Source organism: Mustela nigripes, chromosome 13 (genome assembly GCF_022355385.1).
Source record: "Mustela nigripes isolate SB6536 chromosome 13, MUSNIG.SB6536, whole genome shotgun sequence".
In the NCBI taxonomy this organism is placed as follows: domain Eukaryota; kingdom Metazoa; phylum Chordata; class Mammalia; order Carnivora; family Mustelidae; genus Mustela; species Mustela nigripes.
The window spans coordinates 17,558,573-17,564,288 of NC_081569.1; the positions used below are offsets into that span (position 1 = coordinate 17,558,573).

Here is a 5,716-nt window from a genome sequence, read left to right on the forward strand (position 1 = left end):
AATTCCCCACTCCTTAAGTATGGACCTTGCATAGGACTTCTTTCCAAAGAGGACAGTACGCAAAGGAAGAAGTGTAACTTTGCAGCACAGAAACCCATGCAACACTGCATCAGCAAGGTGACCAAGGTTGACAACAACAGTAATTACTCATAATGATACTATGTACCCTTTGTATGAGGTGATCAAAATGGCACACTTGAGTTGTGGCCTTCCTCCCTGAAACCCATAACCCCAGTCTAATCATGAGTAAAACGTGGGGAAAAAAGTCCCAATGGAAGGACATTCTACAAGATACCTTACTAGTACTTCTCAAAACTGTCAAGGTCATTAAAGCAAGGAAAGACTTAGAAACTATCACAGCCAAGAGGAGTCTGAGGAAACAGCCTACTAAGTGGGAAACAGCCTACTAAGTGTAATGTGGTGTCTTGGATGGGGTCCCAGAACACAAGCTATGTGGTTTAAAAACTAAAGAAATCTGAATAAAGTACAAAAGTTCTGTGAATAATAATGTATCAATACTGACCTTTTAGTACTATGCAGTACTACAGTACTATTGTACTATACTAATGCAAGATGTTAATAATCGGAGAAACTGGTACAAAGCATTAGGAGAACTTTCTGTACTATCTTTGTAATCTAAAATAAAAGGTTTATAAAATGTAGGGGAAAATAAATTGTGTTTTATTTTATCTTCATTTATTTCATTTCCATTATTCTATATTTCTCTGTGTTCTATATTTCTCTGTGTAGATCCAAGTTTTCGCTGGCATCACAGTCCCTTTGCAGAAGGACTTCCTTCAGCATTTTTTGCAGAACAGATCTCCCAGCAATAAATTCCCCAGATTTTTTTGTTTGAGAAAGTTTTTATTTCTCTTTCATTTCTGAAAGACAACTTTGCTGGATACAGAATTCCAGGTTGAGGGTTTCTTGTTTTGAATTCCAGCACCGCAGGTTACTCCACGGTTTTATAGCTTGCATAGGTTCTGAAGAGAAGTATGGTATATATTTTCTTTTTCCTTCTCTTTCCTCTGGCTGCCTTTAAGATTTTCTCCTTGTTGTCCTTTGCTTTTAGCAATCTGAAATGAGTGTGTATTTGTCCTACTTGGTGTTATTGTTTCTTCAAATATTTCTTCTGCTCTGTTCTCTCTCCCCTCTTTTTGGAATTCCAATGACAAATATGTTAAACCACCTGATAGAAGTCCACAGCTCTTGGAAGATTTGTTCTGCTCTTTGTTTTGCAGTTTGGGTTAACTTCACTGACCTACAGACCAATAGGTCTTTAGCGCTTGGTTGGAGTTCATTTAGTTAGGAATTGGGCTGAGTTGGAGCTCATGGGTGCAGTCATCACCCTCGGTGCCGCCACCATGGGCCCCGAATCCCTGCAGCAGGAAGTGAGGCTGGTTTGCCGGAAGTCGGTTTTTCTCCAGTGTGTGATCCATTCTCAGTCTGCAGCCTTCCCCTCTGGGTGCTGCGCCCCGGGCTGGGGCCTCTTGGGCATCTGCCATGCTCTTGGCATTCACATTGTTCCTGCGCCTCCGCCCTGGCTTCAAATGTTTTTCCTTTTCCATTTGTCAAGATACAATGGGAGGTCGCCAAAGGGCCTGGAGGGTGACACTTTCTGTCGTTCATCCCCTCACAGATGAACACTTCTGGTCCATAGGACAGAAAGGGGAGAAGGGTCCAGGCAGCACATTTTGTCCCTATTACAGGTGCTGCTCTTCCCTTTTCTCAGCCGTACATCATAGGGGAGACATCTTCAGGATGTTCCCAATCTCTTCTGTGAGCACCCAGTGGGGTTTGTGAAGAAAAAGCCTCCAAAAGAACTTGGACTTCACCTAGGTCAGGGTAGGTCAACTTTCAGTAGAGAAATGTACCTCGTATGCCACTCTGTCAGAATGCCACTCTGGAAAATGTATACAATTTACAGCATGTACAAAACTGGCAGGTTTTACTTGAACAATAAAAGACTGAAAACAAATTATGTTTCAAGGAAAAACAAATGAATGCTTTAATTTACTATAATAAAATGTTATGACTGTGGAGGTACCAACCATATCAATATAGAAAGTTTAGAAACTAGAAAAGGAGAGAGAGAGAAAATTCCTATATCCACCATCCCAACATAACTATGATAATCAGTTTGGATTTCCCCTCCTTTTTATTTTCCACATGCATATTTTTTGCATAGTTTTAAATTACAACTAAAAAGAAGTTCAGATGAAAATTTTCATTTACATAATTTTTATACTGTTGAATACATTGGTTTCTTCCTATTATTCATACTATAAATAAAGTTGCAGTGAATCTTTGCAAGTTCTAGTTCATTTCTTTAGGAGAGATTCCCAGGAATGGGATTTGTGGGCTCAGAGGCATGAACATTTTTATGACTACTGGGACATCTTCACAAAATCTTTTCAGAAAGCTCATTACTAACTTACAATGCCATCATCAGTTTCCTCACACCTGCACTGGTTCTCCAGATCACAACACAAAGTGGTAATAGTTGGTAATTAGTGAGTTTGTGGTTTTCTTTTGTCATTTTTATTTAAATCTCCTGATACATCCTTTCCATTTTTCAAATACTAGTTGGGTTTCTTTTTTGAATTGTACATTTAGGTACATTAAAAAAACCCACCTACTTATTAAATATTCGCCTTCCTCTTGCTTGTATTTTATTTTACTTCTTCTCTACAGAATGAGAAAATCTTTTTATCTCACTTAAGACAACTGGAGAAAAGTGGTTGCAAGCTCAGTGGCTTTTGCAGCTCACTGTGGAGGAGCCAGAGCTTTCCAGCTTTCTGCTCTGCCATCCTAGGCTTTTGCTAGTCTGTCCCCTTGACACAGTCTTGCTTCCTGATCTCAAGATGGGACTGTACATCCCGCTGCCACATGCAGACAATAGTGCCCAATGAACTGAGTCTTTGCCCAAAGACTGTTAAGTCTTTCTGAGAGTATGAATGTGTAATTTTTTCTCTCTAGATTTCAGGGTAGTATAACACCTATACAATGTACATTACATTCTCTTATCATTTGATTGATTTATTTATTTTTAAGATTTTCTTTATTTATTTGACAAACAGAGATCACAAGTAGGCAGAGGGGCAGGCAGAGAGAAAGGGGGAGGCAGGTCTCCCACTGAGCAGAGAGCCTGATGCAGGGCTCCCAGGACCCTGGGGATCATGACTTGAGCTGAAGGCAGAGGCTTTAACCCACTGAGCCACCCAGGGGCCCCTCTCTTATCATTTTAAAAGTACCTCCACACTTTGGTTTAGAATTCCTTTTAAAAATCAAATGTATCTATTTTAAAACTCATATTAACGTACCACATAATACAAAATGGTACATAAAATAAAAACTTAAAAATCAAGGCTTTAGCATAAATTTAAAATCTCCACGTATCCATTACATCAGGAAAAAGAATACTGCCAAAACCCTGAAAAGGCTCTATAATTGGGCCCCCCAAACATTCCTGTTGTCCCACCTACCCAAAATAACCAGTATTTTGACTATTATAGTGACTTGTTTTTCTTTACAGTTTTATCATCTATCTACACGCAATCTTAGCACATAATATTGCTTGGCTATTTTTCCAGCTTTATTTAGATAGAATAGAATAATTTTGTATTTGCATCCATTGTCTTTCATACATCATAGTCTGATGAAATTCAGCCACCATGCTAATTACTGCTATAGCTTCTTCCTTTTCATTCCAGTATAGAACTCCTTCACATAGACATACTATCACTTATTTATTTGTTCTACTGTTGACAGAAATTTGGATTATTTCTAGATGTTGCCTGTAACAGGCAATGCCATACGCATTCCTTTATTTCCTGATGCTCATTGTACACATATGCATTTCTCTACAGTATATAAGGATGAATAAAAATGGTGGGTTGTAGAACTCATATATCTACTACTTTAGGAGACAATGTCAAAACGGCTGCATCAATTTGCACTGTCATCCTCAGGGAATGAGAGTTTGGAACTCTCACAATGAGAGTTATCAACAGCTGGTATTATCAGCCTATTCTGCTTTGGCCATTCTGGCTGGTGTATGATGCTTTCTGTGATTTTAATTTTGCATTGCCCTGGTTACTGAGACTGAGTATCTTGCCACAGGTTTACTGGATACCTGGTAACTTCTTTTGTAAAATGTTCTCGTGCACATTTTCAAAAATCAGATTTCTTTTCCATGATGACTTGTATGTATTCTTGATAAAAAAGACCTCTGTGTACTGTATGTATACAATCTACATTTTCTCACTGTCTTGCCTTTTTGTTCTCTTCATGGTGATTTTGATCAATAAAGATTCTTAATTTTACACAACCAAATCAATCCTTCTTTTACGGTTATGCTTCCTCTGATTTCCTATTTAACATGTCTTTCCCTATTCTAAGTTTGTCTCATGCTTAAAACCCTCAAAGATGCTTCTGCTTTCCTTATTACATGGGCCTGAAACATCCTGTATTTTGGGAAGCAGGAGACTCAACAAAAGTTAAAATAAGAACAAGGAGAACAGAGGCTCATCTATAAAAACATTATACATTTGAAAATTACAGTATCAGTAAAAATGTTCCAGTTTAAAGGTTAATTGAAACTATATGGAAGTGGTTCATGGCAAGTCTTTAAGCCTAGACTGAAAAATTAAAGTTATTATACAGATTGTGTATAAAAAATTGATTTTAAACAAGGGTCTTTGGATATTGGTTGCTGGCTGAAATACTCTGTCACCAGAGAGCTTACCTCTATGTGATTAAATTCTCCGAAATTTGTTGATACTTTTTTTGTGGCCCAGCATGTGGTCAATTTTCAGTTTATGTACACAAAGAACTTTTTTTTTTTAAATATAGAAGAACATATGGGGCACCTGGGTGGCCAGTCAAGTTAAGCATCTGCCTTCAGCTCAGGTCATGATCCCAGGGTCCCGGGACTGAGTCCCACACTGGGCTCCCTGCTCAGCAAGGAGTCTGCTTCTCCCTCTGCCCTGTCTTTCCTCCCCCATCATGCTCTGACAAATAAACAAGCAAAATCTTAAAAAAAAGAAAAAATGAACACAGTGTAAAGAATGTTTACTCTGTACTTTAAATGTAAATAACAACACTCTAGTGTACAGAAAGCAGATGGCGCAGATGTTAGATGTAGCTACTAGAAGGGCCTGTTAATCTCTGATTCACTCTACTTCTATGGTCTTGCCTTTTGGGGGCTCAACACAAAGTGACAGGAGCACACTGGACCCTCCCAATTTTTAAGGGCCCTGAACTTTGAATTCTCTGTCCCCCTAGGTCTCTGAGGCATCCTGCTCCACTGTGGAAGTGGCAACTACAACCTGCGGAAAAGCAGTCATAAATGCCAGGTTCACCCTCTTTGAGGATCTGTCTCCAACATTCCCTCATCTTGAGCCAGGAATTCTTCATTATTTTGTAGGTTCTCAAGTGCTTTCAAGCAGATTTTAAAAATATTTTGCCTAGCATTTGTAGGTGTCTTCAGCGGAAGGGCTGGTCCCAATAATCAGGTCTACTATTATCAGAGCACAAGCTTAATTGTCCTGTCTTTTTTTTTTTTTTTTTTTAAAGATTTTATTTATTCACTTGACACAGAGAGAGAGATCACAAGTAGGCAGAGAGGCAGGCAGAGAGAGCGGGAAGCAGGCTCCCTGCTGAGCAGAGAGCCCGATGCGGGGCTCGATCCCAAGATCCTGGGATCATGACCTGA

At 39.1% G+C, this 5,716-nt stretch overlaps 1 pseudogene; it reads left to right on the forward strand.

The window, feature by feature from the left end:
- Window positions 1–833, forward strand: part of LOC131998749 (small ribosomal subunit protein eS19-like) — a 27,673-nt pseudogene extending 26,840 nt beyond the window's left edge.
- The last annotated feature ends 4,883 nt before the right edge of the window (window positions 834–5,716 follow it).